The 19,227-nt window shown below is 40.9% G+C and overlaps 1 protein-coding gene across 1 annotated transcript in view; it reads right to left on the bottom strand.

Moving 5' to 3' along the window:
* Positions 1 to 17,937, bottom strand: part of SNX10 (sorting nexin 10) — a 53,182-nt gene extending 35,245 nt beyond the window's left edge. Inside the window, exon 1 of the mRNA XM_042474861.1 lies at positions 17,427 to 17,937. The gene's annotated coding sequence lies outside the window, so the exon portion shown is untranslated. The remainder of the gene's footprint in view (positions 1 to 17,426) is intronic.
* Between the last annotated feature and the right edge of the window lie 1,290 nt (positions 17,938 to 19,227).

Here is a 19,227-nt window from a genome sequence, read left to right as displayed (position 1 = left end):
TCTAGACTGGAATTATGAAATCCAAAATACTCCAAAAAGTAACACTTTTATTCTTGGGTGGCTGAGATAGTGACCTTTGCTTTCTGAGGGTTCTGTCTACACAAAATTTGTTTCATGCACAAAATTGTTTTTAAAAATTGTATAAAATTATCTCCAAACTATGTGTATTAGGTATATTGAAATATAAATTTATTATGTGTTTAAACTTAGGTCCCATCTCCAATATATCTCATTATATATATATATACAAATACAGGAATTCCAAAATTAAAGAAAAATCCAAAATCCAAAACACTTCTGGTCTGAAGCATTTTGGATAAGGGAGACTCAGCCTGTAGTAATTATTTCTTTCACCAATAATAATTATGGTTTTATTAACTTAACAAGGGATAACGTCACATTTTTTGTAGTGTAACTGTTACTTTTAAGCTACTTTTACAGTTTCAGGCTGTGGACCAATTAAGGCTGCATCAACACTGTAGAAATTATGAGTTTGACACCACTTTAACTGCCATGGCTCCATACTACAGAATCCTGGCACTTGTAGTTTAGTGAGGCACTAGCACTCTTTGGCAAAGAAAGCTAAAGACCTTGAAAAACTACAAATCCCAGGATTCCTTAAGATGGAACTACAGTATTTAAAGTGGTGTCAAACTGCATTATTTCTATAATGTAGATGCACATTAGGTGGTGGCGGGAGAATATCACATTACTTCAATATTGGTTCACACTAAGCCTTATGCCGTTGAACAAAAAACATTCCGATTGTTTAGAAACAACTAGGAAGTATCTATTTTTGCTACTTTTGAGAAATAGGAAACAGCTAACTGTAACCATAACATTAATTTTCAAGGGGCCTTCAGAGCTATAACCCATTTTAAAGTAAAGCTAAAATTCCTTTTTAAAGTAATTTTCCAAACTCTGAGTAGAACTGATTCAATAAGCAGGAATCAATGTGATTCATCTTACTGATTATTCCCATATCAGCAGCCTGTAAAGCTCATCCCCAAAGATACATTTGGAAGTGATTAGAGTGGGTTCTTTAAACTTACACAACCAATTATCTATGAGTGAACACTAGAAAGAACTTTGCCCTCTTCTCTTAGGCAAATAAGAGAATGGAGATGCACCATCTGGGATTGAGACTTTTTTTTTCCACAAGTGGGCAGAGAAAAGGGGGAAAGTACCAAAATGAAACAAACCCGAATATCATTGTTTCTAGGCAATGACCTCAAAAAGGCTCTCTAGTTAGAAAGCAAGAAAACATAATTTAAGAGTTCACTGAGCAGAAAATGCCCCTTGCCCCCGAAAAAGTATGAAGAACTGACAAAAAAGGGGAAAGCAAGGCAATTTCTCCCACCACCTTTCAAGAAACCAAAAAGAAATCTTGTGTCATGAATAGCAGTTCTTGGTTTGAGAACCAAAAAATTCCTGACATGTATCACAAGGTCAGATCCTATGTGTACATCTCTACAGCTCTTTTGTATAACCCTTGATGCCCCCCTCTCCTGTCAAAAAGAGTCAGTTCCCTCTCTCATTAGTTACCTTTTAAATAGGTTGCAACTCTCCACACACTGCTAAACAGAGGGGGGGGCTGTTTTTCAAAACCAGATCTGCACTACTGGACATTTCTGGGTTTGTTTTGGTTTTGCTTTTTGAACCAGTCTGGTGTAATGATGTGAATGTTGGGCTAGTACTCCAGAAAGCCAGGATTCAAATCCCTGATCAGCCATGGAAACCTACTGGGTATCCTTGGGCAGGCTGCATTCTCTCAGCCTCAGAGGAAGGTAATGGCAAATTGGAATACATCATCAGAATAAAGGCAAGAACCTTGTGGTAGAGTCACAATAGTTTGAAGTTGACAAGAATCTAACACACAACAATGACAATAACAATAGTGGCCCCTTGATGGTTTCAGAAACAGAAAATTGGCCTCTGGAGCCTCCACAGTTAATCACCCCTGTTGCACAGAGACCATGAAAAAGAATTATGAATTCCCCAATTCACATCCACAGATCCATAATAACACCGGTATACAACCCACATTGTACAACTCATAATCAGCCAGGAAAACTGAGGTTTGACTAACTCACTGCTGAAACAAGAGTTGTAATATTTCAGATCAAAAGCAAGAAAATCAATTCATCCCAACTGAAGTTCTTAGGTGTATATTCCCCTTTATGGTAAACATGATATTCCACATATCAAACATAACTCTAATCTTTAGCTATTTTTCCAGTCAACTTCAGAAATTTAACAAGATTTGTATCTCCATGCCAGAAATCTAGTGCAAAGATAATGGCACTCCCTTTCAGAGATAGGAAAGTTACAGTATTTATAAGAGGAAATCAATTCATCTTATTTGTTAAGGGCAAACATTCCCATTACAGTATTGCCTCATTGGGATTACACTGCTTGTTACTTTTCCATTATGTTTGGGGTAAGCTAAGGATACATATGGCCTAAATACTCTAAAGGCACCAAATGCTCTCTATTCCTGGAAGTAAAGCAGGCACAGCCCTGGTTAGTACTTAGATGGGAGGCTGCCAATGAATACCAGGTGCTGTGGGCAATATTTCAGAGGAAGGAGCTAGCAAAACCACCTCTGAGTATTTCTTGCCTAAGGAAACCCTAAGAAATTCATGGGGTTACAATAACTCAACAGCAACCTGAAGGTAACCTTGGGCAAGTCACATTCTCTCAGCCTCAGAGGAAGGCAGTGGCAAACCTCCTCTGAACAAATCTTGCCAAGAAAATGCCATCATAGCATCCCCATAAGTTAAAAAGGACTTGGAGGCACATAACAACAACACACATTGCTGCTGTCATTGTTAACTGTCCTCGAGTCGATCTTGACTCATGGCGACCCTGTGGATGAGACATTTCCAAGGCTTCCTTTCCTCTACTGCTCTGCTTAGCTCCTGTAAACTCATACCCATGTTCTCCTTAATAGAGTCCAACCATCTAACATGTGGCCTTCCTCTTTTTCTACTTCCCTCCACCTTTCCTAGTATTATTGTTTTTTTTTCTAGTGAGTCTTCCCTTCTTGTGATGTGCCTGAAGTATGACATCCTCAGTTTTGTCATCTTGGCTTCCAGGGAGATTTCTAGCTTGATCTGCTCTAGGACCCGTTTGTTTGTCTTCTTGGCCATCCACAGAATCCCCAGCAATCTTCTCCAGCACCACATCTTAAATGCATTTATTTTCTTCCTATCCGCTTTCTTCACTGTCCAGCTCACACATCCATACATGGTAACCGGGGATATGATGGCTTTTGTTATTCTAACTTTTATGTTGAGTTGCATTTTAGATTTTTTTTTTCTAGTTCTTTCATAGCTGCTCTCCCCATTCTTAATTTTCTTCTCATTTTCTGGCTGAAGACTCCATCTCTTATCAATATTTGATCCCAGGTATGAGAATTCTTTTACTACTTCTATTTCTTCATTATCTAGGTTGAATTTGTCAAGATTCTCCATTGTCATTATTTTTGTTTTCTTTATGTTCAACAATAGACCTGTCTTTGCACTCTCTTCCTTGATCTTTCTTAGTAGTTGCTCCTGGTCTGAGAGGTTCTCTGCTAGTATCATGGTGTGTGTGTGTGTGTGTGTGTATAATATGTATGTATAAAATAGTATTATACATACAGATTCATAACTAAGGAGCTGTTCAGACAGCACTCTGTTTCAGACAGATCAGGGCCATGGCAACCGCATGCCTCAACCCTGATCTGGCCTTTCCTTTTTTCGCCCTGGAAAGGGCAGCATTTCCGTGTTGCCACAGCACCGGAGGAGCACCATGCCATGTGGAGTTGCACATGGTGTCATGGTACTCTGGGGAGCAGAATCAGGCTATGTGTCATCTGGATGGGATGCCCCTACTCCTCCCCCAGGCTGGACTCAATGGCCGGCCTTAACAGAGCTTAAATTACACAAAACTTGAAATAGTCCTGTTAAGTTGACTCTGAAAAGCCTAACAATCCCTTTTAATGCTAATGTTTAAAATAACTAGAAAACACTGCTCAATACACTAAAATAACTTCTGTACCATTCAAGACACTAGTTTTGAAGTGTAATTTTGGGTCAAAGCAGACAGCCCTGAAGGGGTGGCCTGATGCTGCCCCCTTGATCACCAGATCAGGGCTGCAGCAACCGCATGCCATGGCCTCAATCCAGCTGTTTGCCAGTGCAAAATGAAGCGGCAGAAAGCCACTCCATTTTTAGCCGGTAAAAAGCCAGCTTTTCTACTGCCACTGCAGCTTTCTGGAGCTCCTGCAGTGTGCAGCATCTAAACACTGTGCTGCTGCAGTGCCACAAAGCTACCTGCAGTATGGTCTAAACAGCACAGCCCCAAGACACCATCTGTTTTGACTCTTCATTACACCCTCAACATCATCCAAAATAACTTGTTGCCATTAACTCTGTTACTTATAATTCATTGGTTCCCAACTCTGTCTCTTCAAAGTCAGCTGATCACGTGTTAGCTTGGGAACACTACTGGCACATGCAACATGAGGATGGAGCTAGGCTTGCAAATTCCTGAAGAATCATTTATGCGATTAGAAGTAAATGCAAGAAGAGGGCTATGGCTCTGCCCACATCAGCGCAACTCTGCAAGGAGCAAAGGCCATAAACCATGAAGGAGCATCACCTCAGAGGACATTCAGGCAAGATATACATGTGCAACCCATTCATTCAATTTCCACACATTATTTTATGACTAAAGAAACATCTGCACAACTGTTTGCACACTGTTTGCCGCATAACTCACATTTTTAAGAAGACAGGGGAGAGTGCATTCCCTCCTTTAGTACTCATTGTGTCCCAAGTTTAAAATTAGGAAGTGTCAGATTCAAAGTATGTCCAGGCAAAGTGTGACAACATCTTCAAAGGAAGTAAGTTTGCAAGATGTTACAATTTTTGTGGGGCTGAGTGCATAAACTACCAAGGAGGTCCTTTCTACAAGAAACAGGCTTTATTATGAACACACAATTTAAACATTCATCTGCTGTTTCTGAAGGTACACAGCAATCTGAAAATAGGAAGCTATCTTGCTATTACACCAGAGAAGCAGTCCATTTCACGTAGCATTACTGACACAGACCACAGGTCATTTTTTCAGACAGGAGTCATTCCCAACCCTACCTGGAGATGCTGACAATTTAGAAATACTGAGCTATATACATTGATCAAATCATAAGCTCTCTGCTGGAGCCTTCTGTCATGCTCTTTTCAAATAGCAGGCTTAAGTTATTTGCTCAGTAACTAGCTCTTAGGGGATTAAGCACACTTGAGCCAATGTGAGCTGGGTGCAGGAGTCAACATGAACAGCTCAAATGCTGAAGTAACAGCCTAAGCAAACAGCTTTTAAAAATAAAACACAAGTATTGGGCAAGAAGAAATGGCATATAGCGCTAAATCAAAAGAATGTAAATTGTGTTGCCCTTAGTAGACCCATTCACACTACACAATTATAGGACTATATTCCACTTTAACTGCCATGACAACATCCTACAAAATCCTGAGAGTTGTAGTTTAGTGAAGTGCTAGTGTGGTGCAGTAAAAGATTACAACTCTGGAGACCAGGGTTTGAATTCTCGCTCAGCCATGGAAACCCAGGGTGGTCTTGGGCAAGTCACACATTCTCAGCTTCAGAAGGAGGCAAAGCAAATCCACTATGAACAAATAAAACCCTGTGACAGGGTTGCCATAATTCAGAAATGACTTGAAAGGCACACAGAAACAACAATGAAGCACTAGTCCTCTCTGGCAGAGAATTCCAAATGCCCCTCCTAAAACTACAACTCCCAGGATTCCACAGGATGGAGCCATGACATTTAAAGGAGAATATAATATTCTTATAATTGTGTAGTGTCCATGGGCAATGTATCCACTGGCTGAGTACAATTGGGGTTGGGGAGAATCCATAAGAAAGTAAAAGACAGAGACCCTGATGTTCAAGCAGAGTCACCAAGCCAGAAGCAAATCAGAAAAAAGGTAAGGGAAAATAAAGAAAAATGATATTTGCCATTTCTAGACCTCAGTTAGGCCTCCACTGAGCAGGCTACCTATGGGTATCTAAATAGCTATTGTTTGATTTCATCCAGCATGCATCTTATGTTCAATGCAAGGGATGAGGTTCAATGTGGCAGTTCTGTTTCAAGAGAAGGGATTGCAAAGCCATTTCAGTGGCCTGGACAGTGCAACAAAAATAGCAACTTTATACCTTCCAAGACAAATAGGGTTACCAGTTCAGGATCATCCAAGGTCTTGAGATTTCTGAGCCAGAACTGAGATCTAGGGACAGCTCTCATTCTTTCCTCATCCCCACTCCATATATATTGTCGCCTCTCCATTTTTGCAGACTTGGTGTCTGCATCCCTTGCCCATTTGCAGGCGGAAAATGGAGGGGGACAAAATGGGCCCCACACCCGCAGCGCATGCCAGTGGGTGCCCACGAGTGCATGCCTCCATTCAACCCAATGGGGCTTGAATATTGGCGATTTTCCATGAGGGGGGTTCGGAACAGATCCCCACGAAAACAGAGGAGCGACTGTATGTGACTAACACACACACACACACACACACACACACACACACACACGAGCAAACACATAGAGAGCGACCATGCTTGGAAATTTATATAGGGTTGTTTCCAGATCAAGGTGAAATGAGAAGATCATTTCGTCTCAGTTACCTTGCTAGACAGAATAAGGAACACTTAATCTAGCCTACAATATTTGCTTCTACAGTACTGTATACAAAAGATGGGTGCAGAGCAGAGAGTGAGATCTGTTGCCACAATAACTGAGATAGAAGGAGGAAGCTAACTGTGTAAATACATATATCCCCTAGAAAATGTTTGCAAGTTGCAACAAATCAATCAAGTGTTGCTAATTGTTAGAAGCTGCTGCTCTAATAGCCAAGCTAGAAATCTGCACTCAACCCTTTCTTTTCACCCAAACAGGAACCCACAAAACTGGAGAATTCACACTTTCATTACCCACCTTGAACTGACCCACAAAAACTGGAGACTCAGGGTCAGGCCCTGAGATCTAGTAACCCTAGATGCAAGACAGGGATGCTTCTGGGAAAAAAAGACAATAGAAGCTTGATAGGTAAGCCAGGTGCTGGAGCAGGCAAAGAAGTTCTCAGAGCTCCTGGTATTGTCAATTAATGAGTAGCAAGCAGATGAACCCACAAAACTGGAGAATTATATTAGGAAGTGGAGCAGCGTGTGAGTGGTCCAATAGTCCAGTGCTCTCAGCTAACTAGCTTTTCTATTTACAGCTCATCCAGTCAGTACAGGATCTATCTCTTTGTTTACCAGAACATTTAGGCATGGTGAAATGGAAAATGAGACACAAAACAGAAGCGTGATGACAAAAACAGAGATGATGTGGCAGCAATTTTATACCCATTAACTTCTATGTACACATTTCCAGAACATCCCTAGCCAGCATGGCCAAAGTACGAAATATAATTTTGGAATATGCACACTTGGGAACTATCATCCAAAAAGTAACTGTTTCAAACTCTGGAAATAATAGATTAAATTGGTAATAATTTGTTAATTTTAATAACAGTTCATTTAAAATAATAATGATTTTCTTTGGTATGCTTCTTGCTGTTCCAGTATAATTCGTTTAAACTTCCTGAAAATTTGCATTTTCTCCTCCAAGATCTATGCTATCCAGGAAGATAAGGACTGAGCATGTGATCCAAGCAAGCAGGTGCATCATGGATGCTTTCTGTTCTTCTTTCTTGCCAAAGATTTAAAGATACGATATCTACTTATATTCATAGTAGCTTCATTCTATTTATACCTCAAAAGTGCTCAGAGCAGCTAACAATCTGCCTGAAAATTAAACACTAAAAATTCCCTGCTAACAAATACCTAAAATCACAAATTTAAAACACAAATTGCAATATCCAAGGATACAAATATCTAAACCTACAAACAAATACTGTTACGTAAAATACTATGAAGACAAACCTTTCAACATATTCAGACAAGGGTTGAGTATCCCTTATCTGAAATTCTCGAGAACAGAAGTGTTTTGGATTTTGGGTTATTATTATTATTTCCAATTTGGAATAATGAGAGAAGTCTAAATATAAAACATACATGAATATAAAATTCATTTGTGTTTCATATATACATTATACACATAGCCTGATGGTAATTCTATACAATATTTTAATAATTTTGTGCATGAAGAAGTTTGTGTAAATTGAATTATCAAAAAGCAAAAGTGTCACTATCTTTAATCCATATTGTTTTGGAACCTCTGTCATAATAAAATATTTTTGGATGAATTACAGTATACTTCTATTTCGCAATGTATTACACTCATCTCTTGGCAGAAGTACAAAAGGATGACCTAATTCAATATCATAAATTCACGTGACACAAGCAATTAGCATTTAAACATTCCTATAGTAGTTACCAATGCAAAACGTAATCATTGTTACTGGGCCTACACAAAATAACTGACTAGGAAGTTAGAATCTCAAGCTAAAAGAAATTTTAAAAAAGAAGATAGGGTATTTGCTAACATGACCATACAGAAGGGAATTAGGTTGTTGCTTTTCTTCAAAATTACTTAGCCTTCTAAGTGAAAGGGATGCTTTCTTAAACAATACAGTATTTTGTTTTCCTGCTTCCTAATGTAGAAAATATAGAAGAAAGGGAAATTCTGTTCTACAATCATGAAACAATAAGAAAAGTATTTCCATTAATTGTCACAGGCTATGAGATCTCAGGAAACCAGAGTTGGGCACTAAGGTCCACACAGAGACATGCACACACATTCATTTTAAATCAGAGTATGGAAAAGTTACTTTTTTTGGACTAGGAATACTCCACCACCACTACCCAAGCCAGTACGTCAGTTTACAACAGTGGTGTGTTCTTCTGGGCTATGAAGACAACCTGGTGACTCATCTTATTCTATGTTAGTCACCCAGGAAGTTGGATTAAAGTCAATGAAGAAAGAAAACTGAATTTCCTGTTGGAACAGAGAGTAACATTATACTGATATCTAAATACTTACCTTCCTGTAGCAAAACCAAGGGAAATTTCATGTAAGGTGAATTGTTATTTTGTGATTCCCATGTTTCACTGCACATCCAAGTACACCATGTCAATGAGCAATAATTTTTGTAGCACAGATCAGCCCAAGTGGACTGTAAGAATTGATTTACAGTTCTTCAAGTAAAAAGGCTGTGGAACTGTCCTGACCATCTCAAATCATAAGCCATGCTGGTTGGAGAGGATGGAAACAGTAGTCCAACACTACACAGTAGTCCTGAGAGTGTTAGGTGAGCAAAGGCGAATTGTAAAGGAGAAAAATCCTCCAAAGGCTTCCCCTGTAAACAGATCTCTGACACTGGCAATCTGTAATCCCCAGTTGTTCAGAGCCTCTTACCCTAATAGCCTCTTAAGTATTGTTCTGTGGCACAAGTGGAACACAAATATAACTTTTTCCAGATCAAGACAGCACTGCAACATAATTAACACCAGGCTACACATACCCGGCTCCCTAAGTCTTTCCTCATAGGGCATGGTTTCCATACTGTTCACCATTTTGGAGCGTGTCCAGAGGAGGGTGACCCAAATGATGAAAAGCCTGGAAACCATGCCTTATGAGGAGCATCTTAGGGAGCTGGGTATATCTGGCTTTGAGTAAAAGAGGTTAAGAGGTGATATGATAGCCCTGTTTAAATATTTGAAGGGATGTATTACTGAAGATGGAACAAGTTTGTTTTCTGCAGCTCCAGAAAACAGGACCTGGAGCAAAGGATTCAACCTATAGGAAAAGAGATTCCACCTCAACATTGGGAAAAACTTCCTGACAGTAAGAGCCCCTTCATATATTATATTTTTAAGGAGTATGAATACTGGGTACTAAAGGTTATATTTCAGAGGAGGGAAGTGGTGAAACCTCCTTTGAGTATTTCTTACCTAAGAAAATTCTATGAAATTCAATCCAGAAGTCAACAGGTGACCAGAAGGTATGCTCGCGCGCAAACACACACACACATGTCTAAGAAAAAGTTACATGTGAATTCAAACATCTGCATAATAGTGGTTTGGTTGATTTACCCCATTTCCATATTGCCCAATTCCTGTAGTTCTTGGGGCTGTTCGCAAAATAGAAGTAAAGGCATTAAGGACCAAGATAACATAATGTAAAATCTGAGAAGTGGTGCCTATTTATCTACTTGCATTTGCATGCTTTTGAACTGCTAGGATGGCAGACTAGTGATAGGAGCTCACCCCATCGTGCAGCACTCAGGCCTCCAACTGCCAACCTTCTGATCTTCTGGTCATCAAAATTGGTGTCTTAACATCTAAGCCATCACATCCATGTACAATTATGTATAATGCAAAATAAATTGAAATTAAGTTTTACTATTACAGTGCACCCGCATCATACATGGTGCACCATATGTGACTTTTAGCAAATGCTGAAAGCTGTGCACCAGAAGATGCACGAGCCCTATTGTTTTCAATAGGGCTCCACCACACATGGTATTTCCCTTATGCGGGAGGAGGGGGTTCCAGAACAGATCCTCCGCATAAGGGAAGGGTGCACTGTACACAGAAAAACTCTCAGGAAATCTACATTTGAGCAAGATCCCTAAACTATCAGTTACATTTACTGACAACTAAGAAATCAGTCTGGAGCAAACGTTTTCCTAAGCAAAAAGCAAAAGCTCACAACACAGTGCTAAAAGCCACTTAGCTTTTTTTTCCTACTGCCCAAGAAGCCAGAGATATGGTACTGTGGAGATGCTTGTCCTTGAGCCACCTAGCACCACCGAGTTATTTTCCATGACATTATTCTATAGTGCCATTCAAAGTATAGCCATGCTACAGACCCACTGTAATAATATGTGTGTACCTTCAAGTTGTTCAGAGGGGCTTTGCCACGACCTTCCTCTAAGGTTGGGAGAATTTGACTTGCCCAAAGTTATCCAGTAGGTTCCCATGGCCAAGTGGGGATTTTAACCCTGGTCTCCAGAATCCTAGTCCAACACATAAACCACTGCACCATCACTATTGTTTTACAAAGCTACAGGACTGGGCCATGAATACTTCTTCCATCTTCAAAGCTCCTCATAACTCACCTGCCTTGGCTTCTCTACCGGGACTTTGATGTTTTTTGCCTGGCTGGAAATGACAGTCTAGCCACTTACTTGTTTACCTCAGCTGTCTAATCAAATCTATGTTCAATGCTTGAAGGGTCAGCAAAGTATCAGAAGAGATCTGCCTTTCTTGTCTTTGTGACAGTTCTCTTACATGATCTTTTAGAAATAAAAGAGCTAAAATTGGGAGTAATTAGCGTTGTTAGTTGTGATGGAAGTCCCCCTCCACACAGTTTCTTCTCATAATAGGATCATTTAAGCAATCAGTGGGATTTAAGAAGCAGAAACATATATAGGATTGCAGACCAGGATCAGAGGAAAGCAGACCAGAAAAGTCCTTCTTGGACTACAGCTTCCAGAATCCCCTAGAGACCATAATTGCAGGTCTTGTTGGCTGGGGATGACGGAAGATGTAGTCGAGAAAAGGAACCTTTCCAAACTCTAGACTGGGCTTCCTAAGCATGAAACCTAGGTTTTCTTGGAGATGCATCCACACCGCAGCATTAAAACAGTTCAACACCACTTTAGCTATCAGGGATCCACCCTGTGGGATCCTGGGATTTATGGTTTGGTGAGAAATTCAGTCTGTTCTATCAAACCAGTTTATCTGCCTCACCAAACAAAAAGTCACAGACTTCTGTAGGATAAAGTGATGCCAAACTGCTTTAATTCTGCATTGTGGATACACCCTGGGTCACATTGCTTCCTCCCTTGCCTCTTAGATAAAATACAGAAGGCAAAAATCAATGCTTGCTGCTGCACTGCTGTTTGAAAAGCATTTCCTACAAATGAGCCAATCTCCTGAAATATGGCTCTCTAGAGGTGTTGGATTATGTGGCAGCTGGGAATGATGAGACTTGTGGTCTCACCCATCTGAAGAGCATCAGGTTGGTGAAGGCTGGAATGAGCTTTAAGAGAAAGAGGAAGTCATAGCTATTTTAAACCACTGTAGAGGCATGGAAACAAGTCATCTCCCTGTCACCAGCTGCTCCACTCTTCCCAGTGTCCTTCAGAGCTTCCATATCTCTTATTAATTCTAACCAATAATGCAGACAGGCATAGACCTGGCAGAGGCAGTACATGGTATATATGACTGTGATACCAACCACAGAAAAGAAGCAACACCTGCTTTATTCTCTTGACTAATTAAAACAGTCAAGAGAATAAAGCCTACAAGATGAAGATATAGAAAATGAAATCTTACTTTTGTAGACCACAACAAGGAAGCAGCACCCAATTCCAGTCAATATACAAAAATTCATGCACATTCCATTCCCGTTATGCATGTTTATTCAGAGTCAACTCTTCTCAAAACTGAAAAACCTGTTTCTGGTTTCACACATACACATACATACACACACACAAACACACACTACAAAATATTGATGATGGGGGTTCCATCTGAGATATAATCAGATGGAGAGACATTACCTAGAGACTGCCCAACTCTGGGAATTGTTACAGGTTTCATCTTGAATACTGATCTTATTTGATTTGCCTCACTTACAATGAAAACTCATTTGGTGCTATCTGTAACAATTAAATACAACTACTGTACCATTCTTTTGTTTATTTTTTGTTTGTTGTGTTTGTGAGTGCCTGTATTAGTTTGTATTGAATATAAATTCAGACATTTATGCAAGGCTCCTTACAACCTCAGATTTCCTTGAGGAGGAAGCAGCTTCTACCTAATGAAGGCAATTTTGGTTTTCCAGAGTTCAGTCTGTATCATTGGGGCTACTGTATATACTCATGTATAAGTCTAGAAATTTTGGTCAAAAGACTGACCCAAAAAAATTTGAGTTGACTTATCCATGGGTCAATGTAAGTACTGTACTTCAACTCTTTCTGTTCCCACACCATGGAACAGCCACCACCACACACTCCTTACCTGCTGCTGTGACTGCATTCCCTATGAAGGCCTCTGCTGCAACCCATAAGGACAGAAACAGATCACCTGGCCTCACCCACATGGACAGGCACCCCCTTCCAACATCAATGGCTGCAACTGGAGCCTTCAGATGGAATGTGGTAGCGGAAGCAGGTAAGGGGCATGCGGCCGTGTGGTCTGCCAGCTTTTGCAGGAGAGTTTCCAGGAAGCTCTGCCACAAACAGCTGATTAAAAAACACCATGCTAAGGGCCTTTTGGTCCAGGGCCAATCCCAGACTGAAGCTATTGATCTGTGTCGTCCATACAAGAAAATGCCAAGCTGGGGGTAAAATAGGCCTTTTGGCCAATATGTACAGCCCCAAAGTCTACTCCATTTTTGGAAAAGCTCATTGAGCCCAAGAGGGAAGAAAGGAAAGGAAAAACCAGAGGTATCTGTTTATAAATGTTGTCAATCAATAGATATGACATGTTGTGCTTTAGGAACACCATGCTGAGCTAGATAGCCCAGTTTTGCTCAACTAATCAATCTCAGCATATATCTTTTAAACATATGATCTAGTTATGCCCAGTTGTTTTCTTTTTGGAGAAAGCTTGTTGGTCAAATTGATTTTGCTCTTTGCATTTTTCAGATTTACATGTGCTTTTAAATTATTTTCATGAATAAACAGAAAAGGATTATCCATGCCTTTAAAGACTAACACTGGTAAGATAAGCATCCACTCTGTTAATCAGTGGATGACGTACCTGATAACTCTTCAGCATTTGACTGTAGGCCATATAGAACCAACTTTGCATGGAACATATATTTGGATATGCTTACGTGGGTTTTAATGCTGTAATTTCTGTTTATTATCTTTTTGACGTATTTTTTAAATTAATTCATTTTTCCTTTTTCTTTTTCAATGTGATTTTTGCAAGGCTTGAGGGCAGTTGACAAACAAAAAATTAGTAAAGACAAGCTTATACACTCGTACAATGCTGCTCCATTGGCACAAGATGCTAATTTTGTATTGTTTTAATCTTTTATCTTAAGATAATTCCTTATATCCCAATACACAACTTTAGTACAGTAGGCTGTGTATCCAGATCTGCAATTTTGAGCAACTGTGGATTATCACACCCCATATTTTTAAATGGTGGCAACATGAAAGTGCTGCCAATTAATAATATGGGGTGTAATCATTTGAATTTTTTCTTACCCACAGGGATCCCTGGAACAATCCTATAGATTAACTGTTTTTAAATAACACACACACACACACACACACACACACACACACTTACTGGTGCTTTTGTATATTTTTAATCTGTAGTGGTTTTAATAATTTAGAAATTCCCTTGAGTCCCAGTATTGGAAAATGGAGGTTATGAATTAGATTTGGGGAGCTATATAAGGGCAGCAAACTGTTACTTGTTGACTTTTTTCCTCATTCTGTTTTTACTGCCAAGGAAGGAGAGGGATATTTGTGAGCTTTTCTGCCAAAATAGCTTTGCTGGCTTTAGGTCTCAGGTACCCTGACCGTAAGAGGCAGCATGGTGTAGTGGTTTGAGCATTGGATTGGAGACCACTCAGCCATGGAAACCCACTGGGTGACCTTGATCAAGTCACACACTCTCAGCCTCAGGGGGAAAAAACCGCAATAAGGTTGCCTTAGGTTCCCCATATATCAGAAACAACTTGAAGGCACGCAACAGCAACAGCAACAAACCCTGACTACACTGGGAGGGTGCCATTAGTTTTTCCATCTCGGGTGGCTAAAATTGTTGAGCCAGGCCCTCAACAATTGTTCTACATGCTGTTTTAAAGCAGCATTAAAGACATATCTCTTCTGACAGGCCAATCCAGCCAGTTTTAAATCATGACTTTTTAATTTGTTTGTGTACTCTTAGGAGTGTATTTTAATGATTTTATAGTGTTGTGTTTTAACTGTGAGTCCATGTGTTTTTCGTTGTGTTTTGTATCTTAGTATGTTGTACCTCACCTCAAGCTTTGAGGAGAGGTGGACAAGAAATACAAATAATAATAATAATAATAATAATAATAATAATACCAACTCTCACACAATCCTTGCCCGCACACAAGACTGTAAGAAACACTAGACAAGTGTCTTATCTATTTTATTTCATTTTCCCTCCTTATACTAAAAAGGCCATAATCCTGGGGAATGACTTATTGAGGCGTTTTAACCAAACATTCCCTGAGGAGAAGGGAGTGACCCTCTCTTATCCACTTTTATTACCCTTTTCTCCCACTCAGTTGAAGGAGCAGGCCTCCTTTTTACAAAGCTTGGTTTGTTGTTTTTTGGAGGCTTGTTTTACTTAGTTATTTATTGTATTTATACCCACTCTTCAGAAACAAGTGCTCTCAGAGGTGCTTATAAATTGTTAAATTTGACAATTCCCTGCCCATTTCCATTCCCTTCTCCTTTTTGTGTCATGCCTTTTTTTAGACTGTAAGACTGAGGAGCAGGGAATTGTCAAATTAGCCATTTGTAAGCAGCTCTGAGAGCATTTGTTTCTGAAGAGCAGGGGTATAAATACAATAAATAAATAAGTAAAACAGGCTGCCAAAAATATATATCAACCTTTTTAAAAAAGAGGCCTGCTCCTTCTCAAGGGATTTTGAGGCCAAGCAAAGGCTTATTCTGAGTGACTTAGGTGGTGATGGTGGACAAGCCAGTCCGAATGAGAGCAAGCATGAATCCAAAAGAAAAAGGCAGTCTGATTCTGGATTTAATATGTAAAAAAGTATAATACAGCACCCGTGAGGAAGGAAAAGGAACACCCAAACCACCCAGAAATTGTCCACCACCAGCTTAGGGGCTCACTGTAACTGTTGGGTGTTTCCAAGTAATTTTCTACCTATAGCGACCCTAAGGCAAGGGCTTTTGCTGAGGCTGAGAATGTGTCGCTCGCCCAAGGTCATCAGGACCAAGCTGGGAATTGAACTGTGTTCTTCAATGCTCAAACCATGACACCACCTTGGCTCTCTTGAGGGGCTCATGTGGTGGTGGTGGTGGTGGTAGTGTGCCTCCAAGTCATTTCTGGATTTATGGTGACCCTAAGGCAAACCTTAGAAGATCCAGTATGGTGTAATGGTTTGAGTGTTGGACTACGACTCTGGACACCAGGGTTCAATTCCCACCTCAGCCATGAAACCCTCTGGGTGACCGCTCTCACTCTCTCAGCCTCAGGGGAAGGCAATGGCAAACCCCCTTTGTATACATCTTGCCAAGAAAACCACACCATGGGGGTCACCTTAGGGCAATTTCATCTCATTCTGTTATTTGTATATTATTCATATTACAGTTGGCCCTTCTTATACACGGATTTTTTATACACGGATTCAAGCATCCACAGTTTGAAAATGTTCAAAAAAAGTTAAAAATTTCAAATATCAAACCTTGATTTTCCACTTTTTATAAGGGACACCATTTTGCTATGTTGTTATATTTAATGGGACTTGAGCATACACGGATTTTGTTATCGATGGGGGATCTTGGAACCAAACCCCAGCATATAACTAGGGTCCACTGTATTCAGTTCATTCTGTTATTCTGTGTCTTCTCCAGTTCACTTTTTGCTATTAGATTTGGTACCTGCATAGTTCCCCTTAGTTTGTGAGGCACAGTCCTCTTTTTTCAGACCCTCCTGGGTTTCATTGGGGTCAGTCGCCTTAAGCTCCCCCCAAGTCAGAAACCACAAACTATCCTGAGGTTTTCTTGGCAACTTTCTTCAGATGGGGGTCAGAGTTTGCCATGGCGATCCTCTGAGGCTGAGAGTGTGTGACATTTCCCATTCCCATCATGTGAGACTGAGAGAGTGTGACATTTGCCACTGCCAACCTCTGGGGCTGAGAAAGAGTGACATTTGCCACTGCTATCCTCTGGGGCTGAGAGAGCGTGACATTTGCCATGGCCATCCACTGAGGCTGAGAGTGTGTGACATTTCCTACTGCCATCCTCTGAGCCTGAGAGAGCGTGACATTTCCCATTGCCATCCTCTGAGGCTGAGAGAGCGTGACATTTGTCTCTGCCATCCACTGGGGCTGAGAGAACCCAGTGGGCTGTTGATCCTCCAGAGGAGATTTGAACCCTGATCTCCAGAGTCCAACACTCAACCGTTGGGTTTCTTGAGGTTTTCCACAAACCCCTCTAAAAGGGAAGAGAAGGGTGAGCCATCAATTCATTCAGGTGCTTCTTCTTGTCCTCCCTGCGCATGGAATAATTAATCCGGTTTGACACCGCTTGAAGTGCCCTGGCTGAAGGCTACTCCAACCCCCAGAATTCTATAGCCTTGAGCCAGGGCACTTGAAGAGGTGCCAAACCGGATTATTTCTGCAGTGTAGAAGCATCCCTCCTCTGCCCACCCAAGGAAAGACTTACCTTGATGAGGATGGTGATGGTGATGCACCTATTCTGACCAGCTTTTCCGATCTGATGAGGACCAGCCTCAACCCACGATCTGGAGCCACCACCGGCGATGGGGAACTCAACAACCCAGGCTCTGGGCAGCGCTGGGCATGGACTCAGACTCTGCGTCCGCGTGACCAAGAGCCGAGAGGAGGAGCCCCAGAGGCCGAGGAAGCGCCGTCACGTTTGCGTTGCAACCAGTCACACTCACCGAGGCAGCCTGGCTGCAATGAGGGGATGCCAAGAAGGAAGGGAGGGAGGGAGGGAGGAGGTCAGAAGGAGCCACTGGGCTTCTCGGAGGGGTCAAGAGGGGGAGCCTGCCTGGCAAAAGGCTGGATTCTTATGGGCTCCTCTTTGGCCACAGAGAGAGGAGGAGGAGGGTGGAGGAGCTTGGGAGGATGCCAGCCCTTGCCTTCCAGGGCAATGACTCTGTTATTGTTGTTCTGGTTGTTGTTGGCTGCCCTTTAGTTGACCTCTGTAAGATACATAATAGTAATAATAATAATAATAATAATAATAATAATAATAATAATAATAAATTCAAATTACAAATCCTATGTGTATGGAAATGAAGTTACAGGTCCAATTTTAATGATTGTCGTTATTGTACAAAGACATAGGAAACTGGTCTTTGTGCGCGTAGATGAACTGGCAGATCCAGTCTTTCTTTTAGTTAGTCTCCAATGTGCTATAAGATCTCAACATGTACTGATTCTATGGACTATATCTTTGAATTCTACAAGGAAGGGGGGGAAATTGAAGATGTTATTCCGCTTGCATTTTGCTGTTTCTTTTCTTAGTTGAGATGCAAGGGAGGGACAAATCCTTCAGGCTGATACCTCCTCTTCCTGGCCATGTGGCAACTGGGAGATGTTCATCGTCCAGGACATTTGACATCCATTAGCAACACAAAAAAGATAGGCTCATCCCTCCACATCTGTGGCTTTGATTTTTGCAGATTTGATTAATCATGGATTTGATTAATATGTTCTCTCTAGGCATATCTAGGTCCTTCAGGGCAACTCTATGGTCAACTTTAACCAAAAGTCACACTGAAGGACCTAGAGAGAACACTTTGTAGCTTCTCCAGTGCAATTCTCTGGTCAGTGTCTAGCAGATGTAGACCACAGAGCTGCACTGGAGGACGTAGAGATTCCTAGAGAGGTTTTCTCTCAGGTAACATCATAGTGTTTTTGTTATTTGTAGTTTTCCCACAGTCACACAGGTCCTGTGCCCCTAGCCCCAGCAAATCTGGAAGGACGAATTTACTTTGGAATCCAATATGTCTCCATCCTTTGTGAGGCTACAGGCCCCTTTTATAGGTAGAGGACATTGGACTTTCGATTTCCCAAGAAGCTTTCATGCCATTTTAACTAAGAAGAAAAATAGCAAAATTCAGGACTATTAACAGCATCTTCAATTTTTTCCCCTTCTGTTTGGTTTCTAACACTTTGTCTGATGAAGAAGCCAGTGGAACTTTGAAAACTTGCAACATGCATATTGTGCATTTTGGTTGGTCCAATAAAGATATCACTGTTTGGTGCATTTTTTGTTGTTGTTCTCTGTAGGGTAATTTAAGTTTCCCAAGGCTACAGCCTTTAGGAAAGAAACAAAAATATTAAAATATCAAAAACGTCAAAGCCAAGCCTATTAGGGTTCAGCTTTAATTCAAGAGAAGGGAAGAAATGTACCTTTGTCTAACTCTGGCCCAGTACGGATGGGCCTTTTAGCACGTATTCCATATGTCAAAATGGCGGCGCCCTGTACAGATGGA

Source organism: Sceloporus undulatus, chromosome 6 (assembly GCF_019175285.1).
Source record: "Sceloporus undulatus isolate JIND9_A2432 ecotype Alabama chromosome 6, SceUnd_v1.1, whole genome shotgun sequence".
Lineage (NCBI taxonomy): Eukaryota > Metazoa > Chordata > Lepidosauria > Squamata > Phrynosomatidae > Sceloporus > Sceloporus undulatus.
This window is presented reverse-complemented; position numbering and strand designations above follow the sequence as displayed.